General features: G+C 42.4%; 1 long non-coding RNA gene across 1 annotated transcript; it reads right to left on the reverse strand.

Moving 5' to 3' along the window:
* Window positions 1-6,987: 6,987 nt before the first annotated feature.
* LOC308097552 lies at window positions 6,988-16,053 on the reverse strand. The gene is made up of 4 exons (XR_013934225.1): window positions 15,976-16,053; window positions 14,163-14,245; window positions 7,569-7,727; window positions 6,988-7,081 (listed from the first exon to the last, which is right to left on the reverse strand). It is a non-coding gene; the product is annotated as an uncharacterized lncRNA (long non-coding RNA).
* Between the last annotated feature and the right edge of the window lie 862 nt (window positions 16,054-16,915).

Genomic DNA, 16,915 nt, shown 5'->3' on the forward strand with positions numbered 1-16,915 from the left:
ATGTTTTATTAAACACCCCCCGCACAGTACACTCATTTTTAGAACACATGTTCAAGAATATCAGGTAACAGCTGGAGTAGAGGAACACATTTTGTAATGCTTTTAGAAGGCTTCATATTGGAGGAAATGGGACTCATCACAAACAGTGAGTGCGATAGTAGAATGAGCTGTGACAAGCCTGCATGTATCTGCAGGTGGTCCCTTTACAGTGGAAATGAAAACAACTTTTAAAACATTGTTATAACAGTGTCCACACATACAGTAAATGGACATTGTAAAGCCATCATTTGCACCTACAGTAGGCTTTCAGTGGCGCACAGACATTAGGCAGGGCATCTCCCCTTCACTGAGAGGAGCAGTGAAGAAATTCCTAAACAAACTACATCTCTGCTTTCAAGAACTTAACGGTTGAAACCACTCCACAGGCAGAACATAGCATATACAGTACAGTACCACAACAATATTTGACCTGTCTGTCTCTAGTATGGAAAGGCATAAGACCACCAGAGAGGAAATGCAGTGTCTGCATTTGCAAGCTATATGCTTTTTTGTCTGAATGAGGGTAGTTTTTGTCATCATTTATGACTAAGTAATACTAATCTGTTTGTCTTAACATGGTTAATTTTGTCCATGTTTAGCAGTCCTCCGGAGGTCGAACCCAAGCCGGTCGAACCCAAGCCGGTCGAACCCAAGCCGAGAAGGGCAGCTAAGCCTAAAACGGAGGTAATAAGCCAATCCTTCTCTTACTCATTAATACTCTTAAAAAAACAGGTCAGGGGCCATGATCTCTATTATTATGCTGATAAGAGCTCCCAGGACCTGAGAGTGCTGCCCTGCGCAGTGGTGGAAAGTAACTAAGTACTTGAGTATTTACTCAAGTACTGTACTTAAGTACAATTTTGAGGTATTTGTTACTTTACTGGAGTATTTCCAGTTTTACTTTTACTTCTACTCCACTACATCTAGGCAAATGTTGTACTTTTACTCCACTACAATTATTTGAAAACTTAACTTTGCACAGTTTGCAGATTATATTATAAAACATACATGAACCACTTTAGCTATTTTATACATAGCTATATGAAAATAGCCGATCTACAAGCTCACAACAACATGTTAGTTTTCTACTTCAAGAATATTTTGAATTGATGCCAATACATTTGTACTTTTATACTCAAGTAACATTTTGAACACAGGCCTTTTACTAGGCCTACAAGCTCACTGCGAGGCATCGTGAGCTTGTAGATCTGCTATTTTCGGCTAATGTTCCCCTCAGAAACAGAATTCTAGGGTTCAAGTGGTTAATGTAAAAAAAAAACTCAAAGATTTGGCGGCCCCCCTATAGTTACTCTGAGGACCCACCCCCCCCCCCCCAGGGGTCCCGGACCCTTGTTGAAGAGGTGAAGGAATGTGTTTGTGCATGTGTGTGTGTGCGTGTCTCTGTGCCTGTACTGTATGTGAGTGTGTGTCTATGACAGAACCTGAAGAGCCATAAAGTAAAACTCTTGTCTCGCTGTCAACCACACATCTCAGAGGCAAATATTGTACTTTTACTCCACTACAATTATTTGAAACCTTTAGTTACTTTGTAGATATACATTACATTATAAAACATACATTTACCACTTTAGCCCTATTTTATACCTACAAGCTCACAATGTGTTAAATGTCTGTTATCATATCCTCAGTGGCCGTCATTCTTCTATATAAAAGCGCAATACGTCCTCGGAGCGTATACCGCTGCTGTCATTGGTGGCACTTTGATTGGAGAAGGTAGGCATGTCGAAAATATTACAGAATAATCACAATTATTTGAGATAATCGCAATTATTTCTGCATAATTACATAGTTATAATAGTTTCCATATTGAAAAAAAAAGTTAACAATGTGTCACTTCGTGACGTGTTGTAAGCTTGTAGATCAGCTATTTCTGCTATTCTTACATGTATAAAAGTATTAAATATGTCAATAATGTATTTGTATATCTAAAGTATTAGTCATATATGTGCAATTCGTGATTGTCAACTTAAAATTGTAATCTTGACAGAGATCTACAAAATTTTCTATGAGGTGGAGGACAAAGATGTGGCCCGAAAGGCACGTCTGGGAGGAATAGGGTGTCTCTGTGCCGTCGTGACTCTTGTGTTCCTGTTACAGTGGATCTGGAGGAAGGGGGTGAGTAAATTCAATTCAAATCAAACAGATCCGTCTTGATCACATGACTATAGAGAGATCATGTGTTCCGATTTGCGTGAAATTTGGATAAAATCAGAAGGCTTAATATTTAAAAAAATCTGATCAAATATCAAAAAGTCAGCATCCTGGTGGCGCTATAAAAGACTAAATCTGTAGGAGTACCCCCCCCCCCCCCCCCCCCCGATACTGTATCTCTCTTCTTTCAGCGTCAGAGTGTCGAGAGACTCGACACTGAAGACCCGGCACAGAGACCTCCAGAAGTCGTCGTCCACAAAACCGTCAACATCGGCACCATCGGCACCATCAATATTTTCGTTACCCCCACATCGGCACCATCAATGTTTTCGTTACCCCCAGCTAGCGTTCCGGGCACCTAGGCTGCTAATGCCTGACAGCGTGTCGCGGGTTCGAATCCCGATCCCGACGACCTTTGCTGCGTATCACTCCCCATCTCTCTCTCCCCATTTCCTGAAACCATACATACGTGGTCTAATGTATCAGACTGGGTGTACTTGAATTTTGAAAGGTTGACAGAATGTTGACTGAATGATTGTCATACTGAGAATTTAGCTTCCTATCTAAGTGCCTTATTTTGAAGTGTCCAACATTTAACTAACCCTATTTCACCATTGCATTATTTCTGCAATATTTACCAAAAGAAATGATTATTCTGATTCTAAACATGATGAAAGATGGTAATTTGATATTCATAGTGATTCCAGACATTTATTGATATTTTTTGGTTCACAGGAAACCTTCATCCTGTGTGTGTGTGTGTGTTGTACCGGATGTGAATGTTGAAGTGTTATTTCTAAGTGAAACCACTGCGCTGTTCTTCAGTTTTGAAACACTACATTTATTATTGTTGTTATAATCATTATGTATGTATGTAAACACATTATGTAGTGAGCCAAAAGCAACCAATCTCCCGTTCATATACACTACAGTATAAGGCTGTACACTCTACAGCCCACTGTATCACTCCCAGATTCTGCAGCCTGCAACTCATTCAACAGGAAACATACTTAGACAGAAATGGTCTACTAATGGCTAATGGCTGGGCTTTTATTAGTGTTATAGCCTGAGTATATCACGACCAAGGCCTCTTCCCCTGCCCTGTGTGCCCTTGAAAGCCCTGTCCTGTATTGTATGCCCCTGTCCTTTGTGTTATGCCCACTGCAGTTCCTTGCTCCCTCCTCTATCTTTTAGGGACTTAATTGAGAGACTGGTTCCACCTTGGCAACCCAGCTGAAGACGATTGTTTAATTGGCCTTGCAAGTGTATTTAAAGAATGTTCTGTTATTGGTAAAATTGCTGGATTATTTTCCTCTGTTAATTTGCTCCCTTCTTCTGTGTTCCTGTGCGAGGTCCTGTTTTAAGAGTATTTTTAAGTTTGACTTCTACCCTGTGAGGTGTACCTTAGTTTTTCATCAGTAAAGAGTTTTCAGTTTGCCAGCTTCTTTTGTATTGAGGGTGCAGTCACACCAAACTTAAATTCTGCCAATGCTTTTCAATGGGAACGGAGCGGTTTGTTGCCATTCGTGGATTTCCGCTAAAAAAAACTATCCGTTCCCATTGAAAAGCATTGGCAGAATCCTATGGAATCCACCGCATATGGCATATTCAAATTTGATGTGACCGCAACCTGAGTGTTTTCTGCATTCTAGGTCCTACTTTTCCATCCCCAGGTGTGAGAGTGTGACAGAGTTTTTGCGAAAATCTGAACCACTCAAGGCTTATATGCTTTGTTGTACTACAAACGATTTGGACATTTTGGAAAATCTGTGAAAAGTTTTTAATGTTTTGAAAAATCTCACCTATAATTTCATGATATGCCCAAAATGTGGACACCAGGGTTAAACAGCAGCATGAGAAACGGTTCATACACTTAAGCCCTATTTAGTTTTGTGGCTATTCGAAGATTGCTGATCTACCACCTGATTCGGATACTATCAATACATTGAATGGGACATTATCACATTTTATCGATCTACAAGCTCACAACGCTCGCATCGTGATGCATTGTGACCTTGTAGATGTGCTATTTTCAACAAATGTTGACAACATTTACAGATCTCTTATAGGGGTCCTTGGCACACTGCCACAGTGGTTCTTGCAATCCATTCCCATTTGAATAATGAAACAAGGATCAAGACCACTATGGTATTGAAAAACTGTCATAGAACCTGTATCTTGCTGAAAGATTAATCTAAATATTGTTCCAAAATGTCGTTTTCCAATTCATTTGGCTATTTAGCAGCAATCATACTTTAATTGTGGAGTGCACTATTTGGGGAGATGTTTGTGTGATTTTCTTTTGTAAAGCCAATTTAATCACAAGCCTTGATGTCTCTATTTAACTATTTTATTGATGCTTTTCATTTTGCTCAACATATTAGTCCATTCTTGATCTTTCAGTGTTCAGTATTTATGCACCAGATATCTGGAACAATCTCCTAGAAACCACATCTGTTCTTTTAAATCAAAGCTGAAGACTTTTCTGTTTGCCTTTTACTAAGGTTTTTGATTCTTGTTCTGCACTGTAATGTTCTCTTTTAACTTCTTTCATAATGTTTATTTTGTGCCATCTTAATGCCAAACGATTAAATACATATTAAACAGTTCATGAGGGGAAAAAACACAGCTTTCTAATTTGCACATTTTCAGTGCTGTACAGTACATTTTGTGTTACTGTAGCTGTTGTAGCTATTCTGTCGTTTGTGTTTTTATCCCTGAGGAAGCTATATGATGGATAACTCCTTAGCCTCTCAGACCTTTTCTTTTTCCGCTAGGCCAGCAGTCCAGGCCAAGATGTTGCAATGTTTTGTCAGGATTATTGAATATTGTTTGTTTGAATATCTTGAGTGACAAATAAAACCTTTGATTCTTGAGTATATTATGTTGTGAGGTGTTTTGGTTCTGAAGTTGTGGAGTTGCTTTTTTTCACAATTAAGGAATGAAGGTTCTTCATTGGTGCACAGTATGAAGTATTTATGTAATTTCATGAATGAAATACCATAGTGGTGAGGTTTGTAGCACAGTCAAAATAGAGTTTTCATATTGAGGTTTCCATACCTTAGTCTCTGTTGGCCACTTGTGACCTGGTCTCTGTTGCGGTATCTTAGTATTGAACTATTCAACTTTGAGGTCACGGTGCAGTAGTGTCTGTGTCGAATGGACACTACTGGTGCGAAGCCTCCTGGTGGCGCTATAAAAGACAAAATCTGTAGGAGTACTTTGATCCCCCCCCCCTGATACTGTATCTCTCTTCTTTCAGTGTCAGAGTGATGAGGATGACGATGAGGATGACGATGGATTGGAGTTGAACGACGAGGAGGACGCCTTGGTCCCGGGGGGATGGGGGTGATGTAGGCCCGGTGTCCAGCGGCCCAGCTCCGCAGCAGAGACTTCTGGGCTCGATGGTCCCAGTCCCTGGTAGTGCAGCGTGGCCGCTGGTAGATATCTCCACTCCGGGGCAGTGTAGGCCTATGGTATTTTATACCTACAAGCTCACAATGTGTTAAATGTCTGTTCTCATATCCTCAGATGCCGTCAGTCTTCTTTATTGAAGCCAAGTACGTGATCGCAGCATATGCAAGTGCATTTGCACTCGGTTGTTTGGTTGGAGGGTCTACGGCGGCATGGGGGCACGAATATTGGGAGGAGTGTGCCTTTGTGCCGTGCTCACATTGTTCTTCGGCCTATGGTGGTGCTGGAGAGCCATAAAGGTGGTGAGTAAATTCAATACAGTTCAAATCAAACAGATCCGTCTTGATCACATGACTATGTGAGAGAGATCATGTGTTCCGATTTGCGTGAAATTTGGATAAAATCCGAAGGCTTAATATAAAAAAAAGTGTCATCAAAAATCAAATCAAATATCAAAAAGTCAGCATCCTGGTGGCGCTATAAAAGACAAAATCTGTAGGAGTACTTTGACCCCCCCCCCCCCCCCCGATACTGTATCTCTTCTTTCAGTGTCAGAGTGTCGAGTGTCGAGGACGAGGATGGATTGGAGTTGAACGACGAGGACGTGAGCGGATTCAATAAAGTTCAAATCAAAACAGATCCGTCTTGATTACATGACTATAGAGATCATGTGTACCGATTTGCGTGAAATTTGGATAACATCTAGAGAGTGTGCATACAAAGTTTTACACAGATCGGTGCAGTTATAGGTAAAAACACGAATCGGCCTGTTATAGCGCCACCATGAGGCTGATTTGAAAATTTTCAAGTGGCATTTCTTCCTCTGCCTAATGGGAATGTGTGTGGAAATTGTGATATCTGTATCTCTCTTCTTTCAGAATGTTGCACCTGTGCCTGTCACCTCTGTTGCACCTTGGTCCAGACAAGTCAGTAATGACAGTTACTCCAGTTGCGTCAGCAGTCGCAGCGCTTTGGAAGCGTTGTACGATGTGGTGAGTGGATCCATAACTGTCCACTCGACTGCAGCTTTTTTTGGACTGGGGAGCATCTTCATTCTCCTTTGTCCTCTTTGGTCTTCGAATTTTAGCGAGTGTATTGTCCCTGTTGACATGGTTCACTCTTGTTTTGTTCTGAGTCAGAAGGCCCTCATAACCATTACCCATGACGACTCCACCGACTTCATCACCAAAGGTTTTGGGATATTGAGCAACAATATCTCTGGCTATCTCTTGACATTGGGCAGAGCACTCGGATTGCATCCACAACAACTCTGATCATCTGTAACCTGTCGGTATGGTCTGCCATCTGCTCCAGAGACATGGCCTGCTGGAGAGTTGGAGGCATTTTATCCCAAGGCACATGGAAAGCTGCAACCCAGTTAGGAAGAGGGAGGAGAAGAGGGTGCAGGGGTAGGTGGAGATGGAGACAGAGCTTGACGTTGGCTCTTGGGCAGAATCTTGGGAGAAGAAAACATGGTATAAAGGAAGGCAAATTAGTAAATTGATAAATCAATACATGTTATGCAACTGTATGAACAACACCTTGAGATTTGAGAAAACAAATACATGTCTGTGTACTGTAATTGTATCAAATGCATAGTTGTCATTATTATCCCTATCCCTATGAACAGATGAACTGAATCATGAATTGAATTGCACTGTGACTGCACTGGTTTTAGTTTTAAAACCATTTTTTCTTTTTTAGAAATTATGAACACTTATTTATGTCTTTTTAAAGAGTATTGTAGGATATATGTAGTATAATTGTAGCATGTATGTTCTTTCTGTCTTGTCTGTATTTTCTGTCATTTTAAATGCTGATCCTGGGAGCTGAGCTCCAACATTTTGTATGCATTTGAGCAAATAGAAAATAAAGTATATAAAGTCTATATCATTAAGAGTGTTTTATCAGATGAAGCTTTACTATTTTCTATTTGGACAAACCTGTCCTTTGAAAGGTTTCTATGAGTTTGCGTGTCTGTAGGGGTGTCAGAATGTCCTTGATGTCATCCTCCTTCACATAACGCAGATCTGCAACTGCTTCTATACCAATGACGATAATCAGTCGCTCAACCAAGGACTTCAGCCGATCTTCATCCAGCCCTGAAAAAATCAGACACAAATAGAGTGATGAAGTGCAACCACAGAAACACCACGTAAGTCATAATGTGGTAATGGATAGTAGTCAACTAGACTGTCTATGTCTACACACATGTAGTCCCCCTCTTGAGTCAGGTAATGAACACCAACATCAACCAATAACACAGACTGATGCTTCTCCACAATCAGGTACACTTTGCCTTGATCAAGTAAAATCAATACAATTTTCCCAAACACAATTCCACTGTCACCACCTGCCAGTGCCACAATCAGCCCCTTCAAATATTTGATATTCTTGTACAATACAGCTGACAACTCTATAGTGTTTTTTCTGTTGACCAATGCCCTGCTGACTGCCTGCTGAATGCTGCGACTGTAGAGCTTCTCTTCAAAGTTGCTTGTCAGTCCAACCACTTGAATGTTTGGAGAAAACAGCTGCCCTGTGCTCAAATAAGCCTGCAATAATTGGTGCCTTTCTGCTAGTGAGCTGCACACATTTTTGAAGTTGTGCAGTCTTCTTGCACATCAGTGTTTCCCCTATATGCATTAACACATTACCTGCCATCCACGGTTATACTCGTGAATCAAAATGTACCCCTTTAACTGCCACGGGCCCATCAACGGTTTAAACCGTTGATGGGTTTTTTCACTGATTACTGTATATTACACTGTTGCGCAGCTTGTACGTTAATATTGGACCTGTAGATGAAGGGGTTAACCGAAAAAACACGTGATCAGTCAGCTGATCACAAACAGCTGTTTGCCCAAATGTTTTATAAAGGAGACGGTGGTGCCGCCTCGGCCTGTGCGCCCAAACATTTCAGAGAGACAGAGAGAGAGAGACGGAGATCGGAGTGAAAAGAGTGAGGGTTGGTAACAGCAATTTTTTGAGACAGGTCAGTCAGTGTGTGAGACAGTTTGTGAGTCAGTTAGTGATTGAGTGTGTGTGTGTGAGACTGCATGAGAGTGTGTTAGAAATTGTGAGCGGTTGAGTGTCTTTAGTTTAGTTCAGTTTAGTTTATTTCAGTCGAGTGAGGAGCGGAGAGGAGAGGAGAGGATCGAGAGGAGAGGAGAGGAGAGGATCGAGAGGAGAGGAGAGAGATCTTTTGGTGTAGTGTAGTCGGAGAGAGAGGAGATAAGCTTGTAGAGAAGAGGAGTGTGAAGAGGAGAGATCATTTGGTGTGGTCGGAGAGCGGAGCAGACAGGAGAGGAGAAGTGGTCAGTTATAGTGATCGAGGAGAGGAGAGGAGAGGAGAAAGAAAAAAAAAGAGATCAGATATAGTGTAGTATAAGTCAAGATGAGGGGCAAAAAACGCTCAAACAGGGGCGCTAAACAAGCGTCCGGTTCGCTACGCCAGCAGACACTGTTGGAGTCGTTGACTCGGGCTACTCGGACACAACCAGCAGTGCCAGTGCAACCAGAGCCGCTTTGTCCACCTCCTGTGGACGACAAGAAACTGTTACGCCAGTTACTGGGATTGGGCCCATCTTCTACTGTGGTGGACGGCGAGGACAAGCAGCAGTTAGTGGGGGCGATCTCTACTACGGCCGCAGCGGGCCCTTCTTCTGCAGTGGACGGCGAGGACAAGCAGCAGTTAGTCGGGGCGAGCTCCACTACGGCCGTAGCGGGCCCATCTACTGCCGCGGTACCGACCGACGGTGTTCGTCGGAGCGGCAGGACCCGTCCGGAGCCCGACAAGCAGCAGTTAGTGGGGGCGATCTCCACTACGGCCGTAGCGGGCCCATCTACTGCCGCGGTACCGACCGACGGTGTTCGTCGGAGCGGCAGGACCCGTCCGGAGCCCGTTCGCAGCCCAGTTGTCACAGACAACGACAGCGACAGCTCTTCCTCCAGTAGCAGTGATGAGGGCTCTGGTGATCGCTGGGATCCAAGGAAGAGAAAGCTTTCTACTGCTCACTTCAGCAGTGGTAAGAATATTTTTTTATTGTGTTTTATTGTGTGTTTGGTGGACTAGACACGATAAGTTGTTGCCAGGTCTGCTTATAAGTTATAAGACACACACACACACACACACACACACACACACACACACACACACACACACACACACAGAGCAGCGTAGGGACACACTCTGATTATGATGCCTATATATTTACTGTGCTTATAAAAATAGCAGATCTACAAGTGTGGTGTGAGCTTGTAGATCTGCTATTTTTATTCTTTTTTGGGAGGGGGATGCAGGTGCACACAGCCCCCCCCCCCTCTGAATGCTTCAAAGTGAATTTGAGGTCAGGTCATGTAAACAACCTTGAAGTAAACGACATTTTGATCCTGTCTTGTCCAGTTCATGTCAACAAACTTCTTGTTGACATGTCAAAAATCCTCTTTGATCTGAATTGGTCTGACAGTAGATTCTCACACAACACTGTAGCACCACCGACACTCTGATTATGAATGATGATAATGTAGCCTATATATTTACTATGTTATATTATGTGATGCCTTGTAAAAATAGCAGATCTACAAGTGTGGTGTGAGCTTGTAGATCTGCTATTTTTATTCTTTTTTTGGAGGGGGATGCAGGTGCACACAGCCCCCCCCCTTCTGAATGCTTCAAAGTGAATTTGAGGTCAGGTCATGTAAACAACCTTGAAGTAAACAACATTTTGATCCTGTCTTGTCCAGTTCATGTCAACAAACTTTTTGTTGACATGTCAAAAATCCTCTTTGATCTGAATTGGTCTGACAGTAGATTCTCACACAACACTGTAGCACCACCGACACTCTCTGTCTGATTATGAATGATGATAATGTAGCCTATATATTTACTATGTTATATTATGTGATGCCTTATAAAAATAGCAGATCTACAAGCTCGTTGTGAGTTTGTAGATCTGCTATTTTTATTCTTTTTTGGGGGGGGGAGTAGGCAGGTGTGCTTTATTGTAAGTCACTCTTGTCTGGATAAGAGTGTTTGCTAAATACTTAAATTGATTTGATGTTCATAATATTTACCAAGTATTTGATGTTTCATTTCAGACTGTGACATGGTTGAGGATGTAGAGGACGTAGCCCTGGCCGGACCATCTAGCAGAGGTAAGAACTTTTTCTGTATGACACTTGTACACAGGAATACAAAATTGCTAAAACACCACAGAACAATGGTACATGTAGCCTATATATTTACCATGCATGTGTGTGGTGCCATAAAAAAAATTCCAGTTCATGTCAACAAACCTTTTCAAAATCCTATTTGATCTGAATTGGACTGACAGTAGATTCACACACAACACTGTAGCATGGGGACACACTCTGTCTGATTATGAATGATGATAATGTAGCCTATATATTTACTATGTTATATTGTGTGATGCCATAAAAAATAACAGATCTACAAGCTTGTTGTGAGTTTGTAGATCTGCTATTTTTATTCTTTTTTTGGGGGGGCGGGGGGTAGGTGGGTGGGCTTTATTGTAAGTCGCTCTGTCTGGAAGAGTGTTTGCTACATTCTTATTTCACTTTATTGCAGGCGCAGACATGGTTGAGGAGGAGGTGGCTGTACCCCTGGCTGGATCATCTCGCAAGTCATCTAGCAAGTCATCTCGCAAGTCATCTCGCAAGGGTAAATGTAGCCTATATATTTACTATGCATGTGTGTGATGCCTTTTATAAAAGTAGCAGATCTACAAACTTGTCGCGAGTTTGTAGATCTGCTCTTTTTATTCTTATTTTGGAGGGGGATGCAGGTGCACACAGCCCCCCCCCTCTGACCATGTCTGTTCTGTCATAATGAAATGCTTCAAAGGGAATTTGAGGTCAGGTCATGTAAACAACCTTGAAGTAAACAACATTTTGATCCTGTCCTGTCCAGTTCATGTCAACAAATTCACACACAACACTGTAGCACCACCAACATCTGCTATTTTTAGTCGCTCTGTCTGGATAAGAGTGTTTGCTAAAAGCCTAAAGTGATATTTTATTTATGTATATTTACAGCTGCAGCTCCTGTGGATGTGTGGTCTGACACAGACTGGCAGCCTAAACTCATCCCCTTTACTGCCGTGAATCCGGGCCCTCAGGGTGCTGCTGCTGAGCTCGACTCCGACTGCCCTGCTGACTATCTAGAGCTACTCCTGCCTGATGTTCTGCTCCAGGAGATATGCAACTATACAAACACATATGCTAAAAACACATATGATAAGCAGAGACTTTCAGAGAAGCCACATGCCAGAGGAAACGTTTGGATAGCATTGACCGTTGCAGAGCTGAAGCGTTTCCTGGGGCTGCTGTTTCTCACTGGGCTTATTTCCAAACCTGAGACTTCACATTACTGGTCAACCGACGAGAACCTCACAACGCCGTTCTTCGGCAGGATCATGGGCAGGAACCGCTTCCAGCTGATCTGGAGCAACCTTCATTTCAATGACACTCCTTCTGAAGACCCGATGTGGAAAGTGCGCCCACTCCTGGACTCCCTCCTGGCAAATTTCCAGGAAATGTATACACCAGGCCAGAACATCACCATTGATGAGGGAACACTGTGTTTCAGAGGTCGCCTAAGTTTCAAAGTGTACAACCCGTGTAAGCCCATAAAGTATGGCATCAAATCATATATGCTCTGTGACTCCACAACCGGCTATCTTCACAACATGAAGCCATACTGTGGCATCAAGAATACCATCCCGGAAACCGTCACCTTCCTGCTAGGAGGCCTTGCAGGTCAAGGGTACCGATTGTGGATGGACAACCTCTACAACAGTGTGAAGCACAGTAAAGCCCTCCTCAAGCAGGGCACCCATGTGTGCGGGACCCTCCGCCAAAGTAGAGGGCAGCCACCAGCCATAGCAAATGTGAAAAAGTCCAAGCTGCCAGTTGGGTCCACTTTGATGCGTCATCAGGGGGAGGTGATGGTCGTGGCATGGCGGGCCAAGGAAGCCAAGATTGTGACCATGGTTTCCACCATCCACAAAGATGAGATGACCACTGTGGCTGAAAAGAAGAAACACCACAGCGAGAAGGTGTCCGAGGCGAGGCCAGTGTGCGTTGTAGACTACAATAGTTACATGAATGGTGTGGACATGTGCGATCAGAACCTGGCCTACTATCTCTTCACCCGGAAGACCAAGAAGTGGCCTAAGAAATTTGCAGTGTACCTGATCCAGCTGGCTTTGTACAATAGCTTTGTGCTTTACAAAGTAAAGCACCAGGGGGCAGCAGAGCGTGTAAAAACATTGTTCAAGTTCACCCATGCTGTAGTGAAGTCTTGGACCGGCACTCCGCTTCCTGAGAAGCGGAAGAAGGTGCAGGAAGAGGTGCAGGAAGAGGTGCAGGAAGAGGTGCAGGAAGAGGTGCAGGAAGAGGTGCAGGAGGAGGTGCATGAGGAGGTGCATGAGGAGGTTGCGCAGGAGGAGGAGGTGGAGTGGGCGGAGTGGTCGCCGGATGAGGCCGCGGCGTGGGCGGCGGAGGCGGGCCCAAAGGGCCATGACCCTGAGACCAGACTGGATCGCTCTGCAGGCCATCATCTGGTCACATACCCACCCACTGAGAACAAGTCTGGTCCAACTAGGGCATGCCGAGTCTGTATGCGCCAGGGGCAACGGAAGGAGACAAGGTACGCATGCAAAGTCTGCAAGGTCCCCTTGCATCCTCTTTGCTACACGGTGTATCACTGTAAGAAGAAGTATTTTTGAAAAACATGCACACACACACACACACACACACACGCTTTCACTCTTTTTGCATTTCATGTAACATGGGCAACTATTGACCAGAGAAGTCAAGGACTGACTGATGATGATGATGATGATGATGATGATGATGATGATGATGATGATGGATCAACTCTGTGTTTTCTTGCTTCAGTATGTCCTGTAACAACCCTGTAATAACCCTGTAACAATTGAGCCAACACACACACACACACACACACACACACACACACACACACACACTATTACTTTGAAAAGAAAGACTTGAGTTGAAATGCCATTGAAACGGTGTGATAAAAGTGTGATAAAATGTGTCCAAATGCTTTTTTTTTTTTTTTTTTTTTTGTAAAGTATTGTTTACATGACGGATGTCAATGAAGGCGCAAAATAAACGTCAAAGACTTTTGAAATTATTTTTATGTCTCTAAACGTGTTTATTTTACTAAATTGCTTATAACTCTGAATGTATGAAAAAAAGGTCAGTTTTTGGTCAAACCAAGCTGTATTCAACTACCTCTAGCTAAAAAACGGAACATGCTATAAACTTTTTTTTAAATGAAAGAAGAGATTCTAAGCTTTGTTTTGAGATATTCCATGTGTTCATAGTCATAGCACAAACCAATCTGTGAGTCCTCAAATATTAGTCAGAATGGTCAAAATCCTGGCACTGGGGGAACCTTTTCTAAAAAACACCTCTGGCAGGGAATGTGTTAAAGGAGAGATCCGCCCATTTTAAGTGTTATCTTTGATGTGTCGCTAATCACTCACCATCATTGAAAGGGACGTTGAGTTATTCCAGAGAGTCCCCTGTCGTCCAGTCTGTCGACCCCCTCCGTTGGCATAATGGGAGCCTGTGTAAGAGTGAAAATCGTCTATTATAACCGATGCAAAGTTAGTTTTTTCTCTACTACTGCTCATCGTGGAGTCTCATGATACTCAAACGTGCACTGAATGTCGCGAACGAGCTATCGTTCGTGCAGAACGAGATGATGCTGGTTGCTTATTTCTTCCACAGACGCCAGGTTCTGTGGAAGAAACAAGCAACCAGCAAGGGCCAAGGCTTGGATATTTACAATGAGGCCGATAAGGAAGACACAGTTCATATAAATGGCCAGTAGGTGGCTGCAGGTGTCAGAAAGAATATTCTCTCATTATAAGCAGATGGGACAAACTTTAGACTAGATTTTCTTACCTTAATAAAAATTGTCATAAATACTATATGCTTCCAGTCGCTATAGTTTAAAGTCTCCTTTCAATCATCATGATATGCGTTTTGCTAAACTATGGTCCCATTTATTCTAAAATTGACGATAAAGTAGGCTATGCTCCAGGAGGGGCGGGATGATTTGATTGACGACCTACACAACCAATAGCATTCATTCCCCGCCCGCTCTTGATTGACAAGCTACCCAACCAATAGCATTCTTTGGGGGTTGTCTTCCGGTTCCTTGGTCACATGTCTGGTCTCAAGCAATAGCGTTTGAGTTCCGTCGTGCCCAACTGTATATATTAAAGATGGCGGATTGCACGTTCCTCAACAATAGGCTTCATTTACGGTCTGTAGAAACCAATGGGTGACTGCACGTTGCCATTGTCCATTCTTTTTACAGTCTATGGTTTGTACTGGTCTTTCACAACTGCCTGGCTGAGAAGAGCCTTCAAGGTCTCCTTGATAGGTACATACTGAAAGGAACATTCCCTGCCAGCTGCATTTGCACCTTAGATAGATGGGAGTGGGCTAAACATAGCTGAACGTCTTATTGAAAAATGTTTTTCTCAGATCGCATGGGCCCTTCATGGCACACTTTAAAGATATCTTCCTTTGACACATCAGCTAGTATCTGGCTGATTTCATTGTCCTGCAGGTTCAACATAGTAAGCTTCTCATGGAACCTTTGAAAGTGCTAACTTCATGCCAGAGTTGTGCACCTCCTGAAATTCCTCTATGATTGTCTGAATAGCACTAGCAGGAAGTAACATTTTGGCTTGCATTTTAAGATAGAAAACAGCCAAATTGTTCAAAAACTGGCTTTGGTCAGGCACAGTATCCTGCTCTGCAAATTGCACATCAGGCATAGCTTCAGGGAACATTTCATCAGACAATATACACTGCTCATTTTGCTGGCTGTTAGGTGCATCATGACTTATAGTTTCATGGTGTGAACATTTATGGTTTCGACTTAAATGAGAAGAAAAGGTTGACTTAACACAAAAAGATTTGGTGCAGCCTGTATAAGGGCAGGTCACCTTTTTACCATCCATAATATGCCATTTCAAGTGTGCACACAGACTTGAAAAAATGGTGCTCTGAAAGTTACAAGCATCAACCTGGCATGAAAACATAACATTCTGGGGTTGAGGTCTATCTTCAATTGGCACAATTTTTGCCTTGCGATGTTGGCGATACATATGAGACTTGAAAGACTTAAAGTTCTTAAAAGTGCAAGGGCACTCAGGTATACCACATGAAAAGCAATGATTAGCCTCATTCCTGTGTACTTTGAGTGTGTACTATGTGTGGTGAAAGAATATAAGACAGAAGTTGAGAAACTGCATGACTTGCAGTTGTAGCTATACATACTGGTTATTTGGCTGGGATGACTTCAGTGGGTCAAGTCAACTTGAATGCCTGGGGATCTCACTGGTCTCAGATCACACACTGTAACAAAGTAGAACAAAAGTTGTTAAATCTTGAGATTGACAGAGATCACAAGAGTGAAAACAATTCTGTAGCTAAATAAAATACAATTGTATCATCAATTATAGTAAATATTTGCAGAAAATTCAAACTACTAATGCCAAATGACTTAAATATACAAAGAAATGACCAGTACCAATCATCAAAATAAGGCCAAAACATACAATGCTTAATGTTATACTTAATTCTAAAATATTCCAAAATAGTGAAAATAGCCGATCTAAAACTCACATTGTGAGCTTGTACATGTAGGTCAGTTTTTAGATCATATTCATACACCCCTACTTATATTTTTATTATCATCAAAATTGAGTTTTGCAATTACAATGAACAGAAATCCTGCTTCCAACGCCACTGGCTTTACTTGCTTTAAAGCAAACTTACTAAGAGTTTAAATCAAAACCAATATCTAATCTATCTGAACACAAATCACTCTGGTAATTTAATTCATGTTTAAAGTAGTTTAACACTAGCAGCGCGAGCAATTAACGACCCAAAAATGCATTGTGAATATTTCACATCAAACAATTCATTTGGTGAAGCCTCATAGATTGGTGCTTTCTCACCACACAAAAAACGACTTTGCTAGTGTCTATCTATCTCCAATAGTTCACTAGAGCATACAGTCCTAAAAACAATTTATAAATGTCTGGATGAAAAACATGTACAAGTCAAACAAACTGAACAAACTTACAGAATATACACAACTTCAGGAGTCCACACTTGTCTGCCATTCTTTTCCCCTTCTTCAGGAAGCTACTGTGGGTGTGTTCACTGTGTTTGTCTGTGGTGTGTGTGCAGGTGAGGCGGTGCTAACTCAGTC

Source organism: Gymnoscopelus braueri (assembly GCF_963280865.1).
Source record: "Gymnoscopelus braueri genome assembly, chromosome: 12".
Taxonomy (NCBI): domain Eukaryota; kingdom Metazoa; phylum Chordata; class Actinopteri; order Myctophiformes; family Myctophidae; genus Gymnoscopelus; species Gymnoscopelus braueri.